Below are 16,311 nucleotides of genomic sequence, written 5' to 3' on the forward strand. Positions count from 1 at the left end.
CAACAAAAAAACTATTGATGAATGAATTTAGCAAAGCTGCAGAATATACAATCTACATACAAAATGCAAGTGCATGTGGAGCTAGCAACAGAATTTTATACTGAAATTTTAAAGACGTTATAATAGCAAATAAAACTAAAATATTTAAGAGAAAAACTGAAAAATGTATAAGATATATACTTTAAGAGACTGCTGAGAGAAAATCTAACAAATGGAGAGAAATGTGTTTGTGGAAAACTTGATGTTATATTAGTTCTCTCTAAAATGATCTACTGGTTCAGTATCACATTCAAAATCAAAGTGTGCCATTTTGTATGAACTGACAAGCTTATTCTAATCTTCAAATGGATATGTGAAAAACCCAGAATAACCTAAAGAACTCCTCAAGGCTGAACACAATGGCACACCTGTGTAATCCTGGCTACAGCTTGAGACCAGCCCAGGCAAACTAGTTATTAAGCGAGATCCTATCTTAAAAACAAACCCCAGAATTTTAGCTATCTGGGAGGTAGAGACAGAGGAGTATCAAGGTCTGAGGTTGGAATTGGGCAACAAGCAACAAAAGAAAGGGGAGAGGCATGGTTCAAGTGACAGAGTACTTACTTGTCTAGTAACCATAAGGCTCTTGGTTCAAATGTCAGTACAACAAAAAAAGAAAAAAAAGGACTGCAAAATAAAAATGGTAGAGGCTGAATGTTCTATATTCAAGACTTATTATAAAGCTACAGTAATGACAATGTGGTACTGATATAAAGAGCAAAAATAGGCCAATGGAACCAAACAGAGACCACAATAGACTGATTCTGACAAAGGCACAGAAGGGCGAAAACAATTCAACAGAGAGAATGGTCATTATCACAGCTGTGCCGGAACAGAGTGGACATCATACAGGAAGACATGAACAAAGACATATACAGACATACCACAGGGCTAGAACAGTGCCTGGCTTGGTGAGGCCCTGAATTCTATACAACCCTGGGTGGCAAACCCTAGACTTAGAGATGGAATGAGTCCTTCAATATGACACCCAAAGCACAATGCATAAGGAATAAACTGAACATCATCAAAATTATGAACACCTGCTCTTTTCGAAACAGTGTTAAGAGAATGTAAAGACAAGTTATAGACTGGGAAAAGTATTATAAATCATAAATCTGATAAAGAATGTGTATCCAGAAAATAATAAACCTAAGATTTAACATTTTACCAAGGAACAGCAAACACATGAAAATATGCTCAACACCTTAGCCATCAGGAAAATGCCAATTAAAATTTTATTGAGATGCTGCAATGTACCTATTAGGCTGACTTAAAATTATAAAGACTGGCCATACCAAGTAATGACAGAGACTTGGAGTACCAGAAATTCTCATGCACTAGTGGTAGGAAAGCTTAAAAACAACAACAAAAACAAAAACATTGATCAGGCACTGGTGGGTCACGCCTGTAATCCTAGCTACTCATGAGGCTGAGATCTGAAGACTGCAGTTCAAAGTCAGCTGGGGCAGGAGAGTTCATGAGACTCTTGTCTTCACCCAGAAAGTCAGAAGTGGAGCTGTGGTAGGACACTAGCCTGGGGCAAAAAAAAGTTCAGAGACAGTGCCCAGGCCCTGAGAAAGCCCCAGGACCAGCACATAACAAAACAAAACCTTTGGAAAACAGTTTGGCAGTTAAAAAAAAAGTTTAAGCATGCTCACCACATAATGCATCTCATCCTAGGGCCTACCTAAGGGAAAAGAGCACATGTCCACACAGATGTGTGCCAGTTGGTTCTACTTATAAGAGCTGAAATCTAAAAGCACCCCAATAGTCATCCACAGTGAAAAGGCATAAAAATGTGACATATCCACACACTGGAATACTTTCTGTACAGTAAGGAATAGGTGGGGTTTTGTTGTTTCACTACTGGGTACTGAACCCATGGACTCAAACTTCCAAGGTAAGCACTCTACCATTTGAGGTACATATCTAGCACCCACTCCTTCCCTCCCCCCCCCTTTTTTCCTTTTACACTTTGCTTTGAGATACTGTCTTGCAATGCAGCCCAGACTGGCCTGGAACTCACAATCCTCCTGCTTCTGGCTCTACAGTAGCAGGAATTGTAGGGATGTGCCAAGATGCCCAGCTAAGCTATTGGTTTACTCAAACTAGGGGTACATCACAAAATAGTCTTGCTGAGTAAAAAAGCCAAAGGAATGATTATGTACAACAAGATTCCACTTATGTCAAACTTTAGAAGAGGCAAGCTCATCTATCTAGCAACAGAGAGTAGACCTAGCGACCTGCCTGGCAACAAGGGCAGAGGACTAGAACAGTCTTATAAAATAATACAAAAAAATCCGGGGAAGTGATGGATATGTTCATTTTCTTTAGTGTGGTGATGGTTTCGTAGGTGTCAGAACCAATTAAACCATATGCTTTAAGTGTGCAGTTTACAGCACGTCAATTATACCCCAATAAAGCTGTCTTTAAAAAGAGCTGCCTGAATTTTACAATATCCATTTTAAGTGGTCCCTTTTCATCAGCATACTGAAGACCTTCAACTGTAGCTAAGCAACTGATGTAACTGCTTCAAATATACCTTTTCCTGTGACCTTTACTCTATATAAACACAACTGTAAAATAAATTACTGTTGGATAGAAAACTGAACAAACTGGTCTCCCTGGATTGCATAGTCCTCTCTGTTTATTTGCTTCAAGTGAAGGCTGGATTGTTAGCCAAAGTTAAAGCACAAAATGCTTGGTCAACTTAATAATGAAAATATCACTACTGCAAGCCACCCTGAAGCAACTCATTGCTTCAAGTAAACATTCATTGTACACATACTCTACTCTGTGTCTAGTGATGTTGTACTGTTGGATTTCTCATAGAAAGGCCAGCATCCAAGTACAAAGCTGCTCTTGGTCCTCTCTCAGAATCATTTGTAAGCTGTCAGTCATTGCACAACGAAAGAACAGCAAAGGAAATATGCTACAGACAGACCAGGACAATGGCTCTCATAATTTAAGGTAAAATAATAAATAGCAGTGATAACATGGCTGAAGAACCATGCCCTGGTAGCTCAGAGCTTCAGGATGAGAAGCTCCTGAAGCTGAGGTAAGCTCAGGACAAAAACAATCACTTCCACACACTACAAGAACAGAACGTGTCAGCCCCAAGAGGTCCTTCTGGCTTGGAAATAGGAAAGGGTGTGAAAAGCTTAGAGAAAAGACCAAAAGGATTTTACAAAATAATAACAACCAGGAAGTTTTCAGTCAACTCTCTAACAGCTGGAATCAACAATAATACTTGTACCAAGCATGATCTTTATGACTAAATCTGGAGACTTCCATGCTAAGCCACACAAGAGAGAAGCTGATTTATACATGAATGACACCCAAAAGGTCTGTGGCGCTTGTCACGATCTGTAAGATAATTTATGACTTACTCAGGGCATCCTCCCCCAGAAACCTTTTACTATCATCTCTTCCTTGTGATTCTTGCCTAAAAGAATCCAGTGAACTTGTGCAATGGACACTCAAGTCAGCAAGCATCCCTTGTCAGCAGCAACTGTGGCTGGCATGTGCTGAAACTCCCTTAAGAAATGCTACTCCTCTTCTAAAAATTTCAAGTTGCCTCCGAACTTGAGAATACTTTTGGGTTCTCAAGGGAATAATTTTACTCAACAATAAGCTTTTAGTGAATTTTGACTGACATAATGATTCACTGTCACATGTTCTGAACATCTCATACCCAAATTCATAGCCACAGTAAATACTGCTATGCTCCAAATGTTCAGTAACCATGCCATTCCTGATTGCAAGGGCGTGCGCAGTGCATAGATCTTTATTCCCAGCTGAGCACTGGTGGCTCACCCCTGTAAGGCAGCTACTCAAGAGGCTGAGCTCTGAGGATCATGCTTCAAAGCCAACCCAAGCAGGAAAGTCTGTGAGACTCTCATCACCAATTAATCACCGAAAACAAGAAGTGGCTCAAAGTGGTAGAGCGCTAGCTAGCCTTGAGCAAAAAAGAGTTCAGAGGTGCCCCGGCCTTGATTTCAAGTCCCATGACCAACAACAACAAAAGATCTTTAATCCCATAGAGAAAGCAAAAGCCAAACAAAAGAAGAAATCAAACCTTACAGTATTGATTTCATCTTTTAGGGTTTGGGGGTTGGTTTTTTTTTTTTTTTTTTTTGCAGATTTTCCTAAACAAAATGTATGTAAATACATTTTACATGCATACATACTTTTCCAAAAAGCAGCAAGATCCAACAGCTGATAATAAGTAGGGCAGTTCACCACATTCCCACCCACATGCTTGCTGTGGCTGGAGTTCCACTCAAGCTCAGAACCAGCTGTGGCTCTTCGTGACACCTTTGCTGTCTAATGATCACTGCTTGCCATTCCACTGGACTTGGAGGGTCCTGGTCTCGGCCTCACATCTGTAATTATGATGTGATTGGCCCTGTGCTAAGACGTGCTTGTGGCAGCAGTTGGCTCACCTTGCAACACCACTGCAGACAGGTCGAGTGATCTGCCCAAGGTCACAGAGCTGCCCCTCTTCCTTGCAGCACAAGGGGCATCTTGAATCCTTTGGCAGAAATCTCCCAAGCCTGGCCCCAAGGAAAAGCCACAGCCACCTGAGAACAAGGACTCATCTCTCACCCTGAGGACCTGGGGTTCACTAGTTCTCAGTGGGTTTATTATTCTCTAGTTCACCTTAATCTGCCTGAGCATGGGAGAGAAGTCACGCAAAGGCAGTGTTGGGCTCACACAACAATCTATATGCTATGTGCTGGAGGCTTTGTTACTTTACCCTGAGAATAGGCTGGCAGGGTGACAAGAGAAAGACTGTTAAGATGGCAAGACTGTACTGACTATGTTTAAAATGGACTTAAGTATTTAAAAGCAATTCTACTTTTAAATGGTTATTAGTGTTTATCATAGAAATAATTAGTTTAAAGGCACAAGATACATAAATGAATAATTTATCCTTCTCTCCTCCAAAAAATGTTCTGTATCTTGCTGATGAAAGCATGAACAGTGGTTTTCCCAGAGTCTTGTGGAGGGCCACCAGCCCTGCCTTCTACTTCCCTCTGACCAAACCCCTATTTTACCTCCTATACAATGGGATCTCATGGACAGCATCCAGAAAAGAAGTTGACAAACCAGACACAATCCACTCTTTCAGAATTTGTAGATACTATTTGCTATCTTAGAGAAACAAATTAAAACAGAAATTCATTAACACAAGAGCTAGAACTGGTGGGACCCACTTCTACATTTCCTCTACCCATGAAGAAAGACTGGTAGACAGCATTAACAAGCTACTTAAACTACAAGAATATAAAAGTACATTAGAAATGTCTACAGGGGAGGGAAAGTGGGAGAAAAACGAGGGGGAGGGGTAACAATGTTCAACAATGTACTCACAGGAAGTGGAACAGTTGTGTTTGTGTTAGCATGTGGGTAATGTGAAAAATTGGGAGATGTTCTGACCCCCACTCACATATAAGCATTCAATCAGTGTAATTTGCAAAATGCATAAACATCCGACAGTTTGAATTTATAGTGTTGATGGAAGAAATCATTTTTAATGTGTACTGTAAAACTTGAAATACTCAGGAGCTGAGTGAATATGTTTGTTGCTACTTACAATCCCAACCTGTTAGTCCCAGTAGTTTTGTTTTAACATGGTCTTTTTCAACTTTGTTTCCTGTTTAACTACAGATGACTTCTGTTGTAGACTCACAAGTTTAACTGTTGTATTATAACAGTATTACATGTCAACAGTGTGGTTATGACCTTTATTTATATAAAAACCAAATATTTAGTCAATTTACTGTGTCTTAATTTAATCTTTGTACACCTTCCATTTTTAAGTGCTTAAATGAGTACTATATTGCAATAAAAATGTAGTGATATAATTAACTAGCCATTAAAAATTTACTTCTACAAAAAAAAGAAATGTACTCACTGCCTTATGTGTGTAATTGTAACTCCTCTGTATATTATTTTAAATTATTTTTAAAAAAGAAATGCCTTTAGCCTTCTTCCTTCACACACTTAAACAATCAAAGTTCACCTAGATTATCTCCTACTTAAATTCTTCCCTGAAGTAGGCTAAATGCAGATAGGGATTTAAAAAATCTTGCACTTACCATATCCTATTATTTAATGATCCTTTTTAAAAATTACAGTAATCAGTCACTGGCAAATCCATCAATGAATGGAAAGAGTGTGTATATGAAGGTAGTCTTGTGTTAGGTGGAGCATCAGAAGTGACCTTGCAGTGCAGAGAGCAATTGTAGGAAGGCTGCAGGCTCTCCTGACAGGGCCTGCCTGCGCTTAGCACCTTCTATGTCAGAGGCTCTGATTACCTCTCTGAGGTCTAGCCTATGAACTTTTCTCTTTCGAGTGACAGTGCCTTTGAAGAAAGAATTCATTAGGAAAGAACAAAGCTGAACACTTCTTAAAAAATAGAATCACTTCCAGAAATGAAACACAGTATATCAGATGCACTTTACTTTTAGCCAGAGCTGATAAGGTGCCTCTAAAAATCAATAGTCAGTTCCCACTCTGTAATTTGCTTTAAAAGTGATATCACTTGTCTGGAATCTTAACTCAGAAATTTTCTGTGTAATACTCAACTAACCTATGTTCAGGATTCAAACTAGGATTTTGATGTCCTTAAATCCAAAATTTGCTCTCTCCCAGACTTTGGGAGATTTGTTAAAATGCAGAATATAGTCTTGACTTACAGTCTTGATATTTGCTCAAACTCTATCTGAAATAACAGCATTAATCTACAATTCAAATGAAAATAATCTGTTATTTTAAAATAATTAATTCTAGAAGTATATCTAGCAGTAACTTAAAAAGCTGAGTTGCTATAAATTGAGTTCTGAGAAACACTCCATGAAACTGCAACTTGCTAAAATACACTGACCTGAATGTGGAGCCAAATTTACTAGAAGTTCTTTGGTAAAAACAAATAAAAATGGTCCTTATCTCTGCCCACTTTATTGTAGGCAATAAAGTGAAACTTAAAAAATACAATTGGAAAGCCAGGAGCTGGGTGGCTCATGCCTATAATCCTAACTAATCAGGAGGCTGAGATCTGAGGATCAAGGTTCAAAGCCAGTCTGGGCAGGAAAATCTGTGAGACTTTTTAATCTCCAATTAATAGCTAAAAAGCCAGAAAAGGAGGTGTGGCTCAAGTATCATGCCAGCCTTCCTTGAGCACAAAAGCTAAGGGAAGTACCCAGGCTCTGAGTTCAAGTCCCACTGCCAATACACACACACATACAACAACAACAACAAAACACAAAAACAATTATATTCAAAAAGAAAATATTTGAAAAAAGTATTTTTCTGAATATGCTCAGACCTTTATTTATACAACACTGTGCTGTAGTATAGTAAGTAATCAAGAGGTATCTCAGAATACAAGAGGATATGCATAGGTTATAGACACCATGTCATTTTACATTAGGCAATGGAGCAGGCTAGGGATGTCTAGAATCAATCCCCACGGTACTACGGAACGACTGCATGTGCAGCTTACTATGGAACTGTGTCATACGGCAGTGTGGAATGAAAGGAGGGTTTAGTAATACAACAGTATTTCACCTTAAAAATTGTTTTTATTTATTAATTAATTGAACACAAATTTTTTGACAAGGTGTTGTGCAAAAAGGGTACAGTTACATAGTAGGGGAGTGTGTACTTAAAATTTTTTTTTAAACAAGTGGAACATCTCTTCCAAGTGAGGACATAACATCAGTACTTTATATAAACATAACTTTGATTTTCTACAATTTAAATATAAAAATTAGGGCACATCCAAGCTACCCTATGGTTTATCTGAATATGGGAGACACAGTTGGAAAGACATTCATGTCAAAATTTAAAAATGAAAGTCAAATTCCCTTTCTTGACTCATGTCCCAAGATTACTAAGAGATAGGCATCAGGAGTCAGTTCTCAAGATGCCAGATCTGAAATCTGTAATTCATTTTATTTTTATATAAAAGATGAAACTGTTAACATCTGCTATTCAAAGTACAAAATTCTTGCCTACAAAACCTTGATGTGGCCTGAATTCTTACTCTTTCGTGTATTTCTTAAATTTTTATTTTTTTACTGTTGTTATAAAGGTGGTGTACAGAGGGTTTACAGTTATATAGTCAGATAATGAGTACATTTCTTTTCTTTTTTTGCCAGTCTTAGGGCTTGAACTCAGGGCCTGAGCACTGTCCCTGGCTTCTTTTTGCTCATGGCTAGTACTCTGCCAACTTGAGCCACAGCGCCACTTCTGGCTTTTTCTATATATGTGGTGCTGAGGAATCAAACCTAGGGCTTCATGTATACGAGGGCAAGCACTCTTGCCACTAGGCCATATTCCCAGCCTCGTGAGTACATTTCTTGTTGGACAATGTCACCCCCGAATTCTTACTTTTAAGGTGAACTCCGGGGCCTTCCCATTGAAACATCAGACTTGATTTATAAGTTCCTTGCTTTCTATCTTCAGAGTTGATCAAGGCACATTTTCTTAGTACAATCTGTATTGTCCTGAGTGTTTTATAAACATCTCTTGAGAGTAGAGTTTACAGGAGAGATCTGAAATCATAGCCATGGTTTCATCCTATGAGTCAGTTACTCTTAAAAGGAAATAGTTCCTTTCTTTATTACCTTTACTTCCCTATCTATCACAAGTCTAATCTTACAAACCCATTTTAATCAGAACTTATTGGCAGGGCTTGGGCATTAAATACTAGGTAATGCAAAAAGGAAAAAAAAGAGAAATAGACACAATTTCATTATGGGGACGTGAAAACACTGGTGTACATAATACCTGAACTTATAAATATCTCTTAGTAAAGTCTCCAAAGACTTGACAATGCTATAGCCCCACAATGATAACTCCTAGGTCTGTATTTAACCATCCAACTGTCTGCATGCATTCACTTATAGATACCAACTTACAACCTACCATATGCAAGTATGCAAGGCTCTGAAGAGTCACAGCAAAGAAAACTGTCCCTGTCTTGAGCGAAAAATGTCAAGTCCATTGACAACCACAAAAATAAGCCACACACCAGTATGGTACACACTGAGTTGGTCTAAAAGGGAGCTCGGCCGAGTCTGCATTCTAGCCTCCTCAATTTGGGAGCTTATCCTTGGGCATTCCACCAGCATTGTGCCATCATTGGCATTCTGGCCCTCTCCCTCCCTTTTCAGGTCTGAGGATAACCCAGCCCACCTCATGTTCCCAGAGGAAACATGCACAGATGGCTTTGCTGGAGCTTTCACTCATGGTCTTTGTTGGAAGACCCCTGCCTAAGCAAGAAGAGCAACCATGTCTGGCAGAAGCTCTTTCCTTCCTGTTGGAGAGCTTACCCTGCAAACATGACTGAAATCTAGTCCCAAGGTGCCTGGGATCACCCTGATCTCCACAGAAATGTATTCCAGCTGTAACTTCCTTGAGGAAATCTACTGATCCTCACAAGTGTGGGGTCTTTTAACATAGAGCCAGGCATCTTGCCCAGTGTCTCCTATATAGTTCCAGCCTCCAACTTCTTACCTCTGTCAGCAGCATCCTGGTCCAGGTCCTCATCAGCTCCCACCAGCACTAGTGTAACAGCCCAGCAGATCTCCCATCTCCAGTCCCCATCCCCCTCCCTCCAACCCCCAGGGTTTGCAGTTTAGTAACTACAGTGACCATATTACCACCCTCCTCCTCTGTTGGACTCCTCATGACTATGGCCAAAATCTAGCTTCCAAGATGACACACCCAGCTTCCCACAACCAACCTTCCTTGCCAGCCAAACAACTGCCCTTCCACGCCTCACATTTTATGCTCTGAATACATGGAACTGCTTAGGCTTGGGCTCAGAGACATCCACCCATCCTGCTGAGTTCCTTAAGGAAGTAGGACCTTTTCTTTCCCGAAAACCTCACGAAATGAAAGATAAATGGCTTTCTTTAGGCTGCCTTCTAAGTTTTACTACATCAGTAACCTTCTGTAGGCTGCTTCAGGTACCTGGTGACAGCATACACAACACACAGCAGCAAATGGTGGGACAGACACTTGAAGCTCTCTGGATGCTCTGTGGAAGCTCCTAGGCTGGCATGAGAGCTCAGGTCTGGACCATGCTCCACTCGCCTCTACTTCCCCAAGCCCAACCAACCAACTGCTCAGTGCACATCAGACACCTACAAATGATTATAGAATGAGCAAGGTGTTCTGAGCTAAGAATACCAAAAGGCATTGTTCTGATTTTAAAAGATTTAACACTGAATTGGAGAAAAGCACAGAAGAACTTAATGTTTCTAAGAAAACCCATTGCATAACTAATCAACTGCCCATTCAAATTTGTACACATTTTTGACTGGGAAATGTTCAGAAATAAGAAACAACTACTTTTCAACTTACAGAAATGTTTAGAGAAGAAACTGTACAAACAAAAAAAAATTAGAATACTGGGCTTCATCAAAATTTAGAATGATTAGGCATGATGGCAGACACCTGTAATGTCAGCATTCAGGAGGCTGATGATGGAGGATCACAAGTTTGAGGCCAGGTACAACTACACAGTAAAAACCTATCTCAAAACAACAGCAAAAGCATTTTAAACTATTTCTATCAAAGATTATCAAGAAAGAGAAAAGACAATATACAGAATGGAAGAATTATTTTTTTAATTCCTGTATGAGACAGGGAAGTGTGTCCAGAAAATGTAAGGAACTATTCTAACTGAACACAAAAGGATAGCTCAACTATTAAAGAGGACAAAGAATTTGAATAGGTATTTTAGGAGGATACATCGTGGCCAATAAACACACAAAACGCTCAGTAGCATTAGTTGTTTGAGAAATACAAATTAAAACCACAATGAGGCACTTCTTTGCACCCAGGAGGGGTGATTACTTTGACAAAATTAGATGGAAAAGTGCTGGCAAGTATGTGGAGAATAAAACCCCCGAGCACTGCTGATGGGAATGTAAAATGGTGCAGCCACTTTGGAAAGCAGCTTGGAAGTTCCTCAACAAGTTGGATCATCCATTAATTATACTCCTAGCTTATACCTCAAGTAAATGAAAATATGAATCTGCTTATAAACTTGTACACAAACATTCACCAAAGCACAATTCACAACAGCCCCCAGGGAGACACCACTCAAAAGTCTACCACAGAATACTATTTACCAATAAAAAGTGCATGAAGTTCTGATATCTGCTATGACATGGATGAATCTCAAAAATATGCCAAGCATTAGAAACTAGACACAAACAGCCTCTTTTTGAAAGACTGCATTTCAATGGCCTACTAAGAAGAAGTAACTGCATACAGAGAGAAAGCAGACTAGTGGCTGCCCGATTGAACAAGAGGAGAACGGAGAAGGGCTTCTAATAGAGTTCTTTTGCAGAAGGATCAGTTTTTGGAATGAAGGCAGTAGTAACTGGTATACCACTCTGTGAAAGTACCAGACACCAATGAATTATAATTTTTAAAGGGTAAACTTCATGGTACATGAATTATTTATCAAGAAGAATATTTTTAAGTGACTGTACAGTAAAACCTCTAAAGGATAATCTATTATAAAAGCACACAGTCTGTTCAATGGGGGAATGATTTAGTTTCCTAACAATAAATCCCTATAGCCACCAACTATAAAACCAAATTCAAAGCAAAAAGAGCAAAGAAGAATAAAAAAGCATGCAATCTGCAATGAGCTGCCAGGTAGCAGGATGGAATTAACAAAGAAAAATGTTTACCAGGACTGCTCACAGATTTAAACAAATCAAAGTCCTTTCTACTCACGGGGGGAAATATGCCAGCTTCTTTCTTAACACAGAGCAAGGAAAAACAAGCATTCTCTCCTATAACCAAATTAACATCCCGCAGAAGGTCTGTTTGTACTTGGCAGTCACAAACCTTTCATCTCAGAGCGTTACTAAATTAAACAATCCTATGTTGTATTGAACACAGTGAGCCAGACACCCTGGCAGGCTCGTCTACTTCCAGTGGCTGTGGGGGGAACACTGGGAATGAAGTGGTGGTGCTGATGATTAAATAGCTTTTCTGTCGTTCTGCTCAACAGTTCAACTGTCTACAACAATGGAAACCTTCAATATTCTCTCAGCCCCTTTCTCTGTCCCCATATGTAAGAGAGCACAGATCTTGGAGCTGGAGATCTGGATTAAAACTTTGTTTTTCTTTTTGGTCTGAGACTGGGACTTCTCAGTACCTGATACTTTCACTCACTGACTAGCGCTCTACCAATTGAGCCACACCTCCAACCCCAACAATTTTGGTTTTCTAACCTATACTAAGCTACATACCCAAGGACAAATTTCACAGTCCCACAGCAGTCTTCTATTAGTAGCTGTGAAAACACAATGAGGCAATGTAAACAAAGGCATAGCACATTGCTTAATGTACATCCCCACACAAAATCCTCACTGCTTGCCAACTGTTCACCACAACACTCATTTTAGAGCTTAAATCAAAGCATAGGTAATTGACATCAGCATCTTTTTCTACCTCCAAAACAGCAAAATAATCAAAAGAGCCTGAGAAGATTTCATATCAAAATAACTCCTTCCTTTATCCTTCTCTGACATGGAACTGAAGGTAAGAAAGCCATCCATAAAGTCTCTTTCAAATGTATTAATTCAGGGTGTGACACAAAGCACTCATTCACCTGAGGCAAGTTTAAAAGAGCTGAACTGAGAGACACATGAAGAGAAACATTCACTATTAGGGGGAAATGCATATTTTACAGTGAAATAATTGGTAACCTTTCCATAAAGATTGATGCCATCTGATTATAATTCCCAAGTGTCAGCAATCAGTTCTTCAGGTAAAAGAAAGAGGAAGTAGGATGGTTTTAAGCTCTGCAGAGGATGTGGGAGGATATCCTTTCCCACTGACAGCAAGTGATGTTTGACTGATAGCTGCTAGAACATTTTAACTCAAAAACTTTGGCACATTAGAATAGACTGAAATCTATTTAAAACAAAACTTAGCAGGTTTCACATACACAAACACTTGAGGCTCACCCTGACCCTGTGATAAGGGAGGGAATAACATGATGGTTCTCAGTCACATTCCCACCCTGGACATCTCAACAGTCTCTAGACTCTGCAGGGATAGACTTCCCTAGCCTAGCTCTAGATAACTGCTACCACGCCACTCTAGGCAAACTTTCAGGTAAGGGGAAAAGGAAAATTCTCAGGGGGGTGGGGAGTTCAGTGCACAGAGAGGTTCCTAGTGAGTTTCACTATAGAGCGTATTGGGGAACTTGTGGCCCAAAGCCACTACTCCTTCCTCCTCTTTGTAAAACTCTCCTCTTACACTTGGAGTGAATCATACCCCCAGGAGAGACCAAGTCCGCAAGATTCTATAGAAGGAAGGCTCACATGCTGGCTCGTCTAGGGATCTATTATCGGGACTACACATCAGCCTAAGGTTTCTTCTTCCTACTCACCAGGTGTAAACCAATTTCAGCTGGGCAGTCTTTGGCCACAAGTTCTGCATATGAACACTCAACTTCTCCTCTGCCCAACATCACAATCACTGGTCACTTTCTTTGCCAGTCTAAACATTAAGCTTTATGCCTAAAATAGGAAAATACTTACAAATGCACAAAATCCAAACCACTGAATCTGTAAGAAAGTCGTGAAATCCATTTAAACATAGTATAATTTTTTTTTTTGCAAATGGAGCTAGCCAGAAAAAACAAATGATAATAAGCAAATTCTTGTACTGCCATAGAACCAGAACTTTAGTATTTCAGAAAACAAACACAAGAGTATACCATTAGCCACAATAAGGTATCTGAAGGCCAAGTCCAGGAAGACCTCATTCACTTAGGCCCAATCAATGAAGAAATGAATTGATATCCTTTCAAACCTGAATTTGGAAGGAGGCTTAGTCCTCATTTTTTGGACTAATTAAGATAGAGTTGCTAAGCAAATTAAAGAGTAAATTAAAATTATTAGCTGGGTACTGGTGGCTCATGCCTGTAATCCTAGCTACTCAGGAGGCTGAGATCTGAGGATTGTGATTTGAAGCCAGCCGGGGCAGGAAAGTTCATGAGACTGTAATCTCCAATTAACCACCAGAAAAACCAAAGTGGCGCTGTGGCTCAAAGTGGTAGAGCACTAGCTTTGAGCAAAAAGGTTGAGGGGCAGTACCCAAGCCCTGAACTCAAGCCCCACAACTGACAACAAAGAAAGAAAAAAAAAAGCGAGGGGGGGGGGAGCTACGAAAGTGGCCTAGTGGTAAAGTCTCGCCTTGTATATATGAAGCCCTGGGTTTGATTCCTCAGCACCACATATATAGAAAAAAGGCAGAAGTGGTGCTGTGGCTCAAGTGATAGGGTGCTAGCCTTGAGCAAAAAGCCAGGGACAGTGTTGAGGCCCTGAGTTCAAGCCCCAGGACTGGAAAAAAACCAAACCAAACAAAAGATTACTAGAGAATTAATCAACTAAAAACTTTACACTCAAGTTACTAAGTACTAGTTAAAACTAGTATATGCATTCCTCACAACCCCATATTCCAATGAAAACAAAGCGTGACAGGACACCGAAAGTCACTTGAGCTTACAGAGGCAATCAACTGCCACTGTTTGCTCTGCCTGTGGAAAACTGGTTTAGGAGTCAGAAAAGCTTCAGAGGCAGATTCCCCCACTGAGATTTAGCCATTCTACAAAACTGCTGGCAATCTAATTCTCTAGTTTTCTTTTTAACAAATGCTGAATCATATGACTAAAATTCAATTTCCCTCTATGATGATTAAAAGTATGAGTGAAAGGCATTTACTTGATCCTTAAATGAACTTCAAATCCTTAAAATAAACTGTGAATAGTCACATATCCATATGTCATGAAACATAAGATTAAAGAGGACCTGGTATCCTACCTGCTGTAGATATTTACTTACTTTGTCCTTAACAACAACAACAAAGGCAGATCTAAAATGTGGTGGTTTATGTGATTCTAAAAATAAATGGGGCACAGTGTAAGTCAAAATGTCACAAAATGTTATGGTACCAAGTGTCATCATCATTGTGTATGTCCAGATTTAGTTGCACATAAAAATCACATTCTAGCTTCCTTCTCCAAATTAAAATCTTAATTGTGCCTTAACAATGACCATAAACATCGCCATTCATCTCTTTACAAACCCATCTGAATTGCCATTTCCCGCCAGGTGTGGCTGTATTTGGTGCTGATGAAAACTGGTGACTAACACCCCCATGGGAGGAGGTGCCCCTGACTCAGGGAGTTCAGTCAGCAAGGTGAACTTGGAGCAGAAAGAAAAGAAGCACCAAGGAAAGCAATCTATATCCTAAAAAGATGTATTTTATACATAGGAAAACAGTGAATTTTAATTGCTTTTTTATTAAGTCAAAGAACAAATGGTCGGTCAATGACAAAGTTGGTATGTGCTTCATGTGACTCCTTATGGAACTTTGTTTGATTGAAATAAAAGCTAGAGCAAACAGGTGGTTCATATCCTTTAGAAAGAAAAAATTCAATAGGAATACAGACAAGTTTACAAGTGACTGCAGAGTTCATAAAACTCAATAAAACATTATATCATCCAAAGTTTAGGAATCATGTATGCTGTATATTCAGCAATTCATATCCATGTTTGAAAGATGTTCAGAAATTTGTTTTTAAAGCTTCTATAAGTTTCCCTATAACTGTATGCAACTCAAAGGGCATTGGTTTTGTTTGTGTGTGTGCCGTCCTGGGGCTTGAACTCAGGGCCTGGATGCAATCCCTGAGATTCTTTTTCTCAAGGTTAGCACTCTACTACTTGAGCTACAATGCCTCTTCCGGCTTTTTCTAAGTAGTTTACTGGAGATAAGAGTCTCACAGACTTTCCAGCCCAACTTGGCTTCGAATTGCTAGGGCTACAGGCATGAGCCACAAATGCCCGGCGAATAAAGTTAATGTGTTATCTTCTCTTCTTTAATTTTATTTTTTAAGGGCATTGTTCCTTTTTCTTTCTTTTTTTTTTTTTTTTCCTTTTTGGCCAGTCCTGGGGCTTAAACTCAGGGCCTGAGCACTGTCCCTGGCTTTTTTTTGCTCAAGGCTAGCACTCTGCCAACTTGAGCCACAGCACCATTTCTGGCCTTTTCTATATATGTGATGCTGAGGAATCAAACCTAGGGCTTCATGTACATGAGGCAAGCATTCTTGCCACTAAGCCATATTCCCAGCCCCAAGGGCATTGATCTTTACAGAGGAAAAGTTGTGTTCAAAACCATTACAGTTGCTGATCAGTAATTTGCAAACATTTATAATTCTTG

The 16,311-nt window shown here is 39.6% G+C and overlaps 1 protein-coding gene across 1 annotated transcript in view; it reads right to left on the minus strand.

The window, feature by feature from the left end:
- Mrtfb (myocardin related transcription factor B) overlaps window positions 1–16,311 on the minus strand; it is a 124,588-nt gene that overhangs the window by 98,947 nt on the left and 9,330 nt on the right. The gene's annotated exons all lie outside the window — the stretch shown is intronic.

Source organism: Perognathus longimembris, chromosome 23 (assembly GCF_023159225.1).
Source record: "Perognathus longimembris pacificus isolate PPM17 chromosome 23, ASM2315922v1, whole genome shotgun sequence".
Classification (NCBI taxonomy): Eukaryota; Metazoa; Chordata; class Mammalia; order Rodentia; family Heteromyidae; genus Perognathus; species Perognathus longimembris.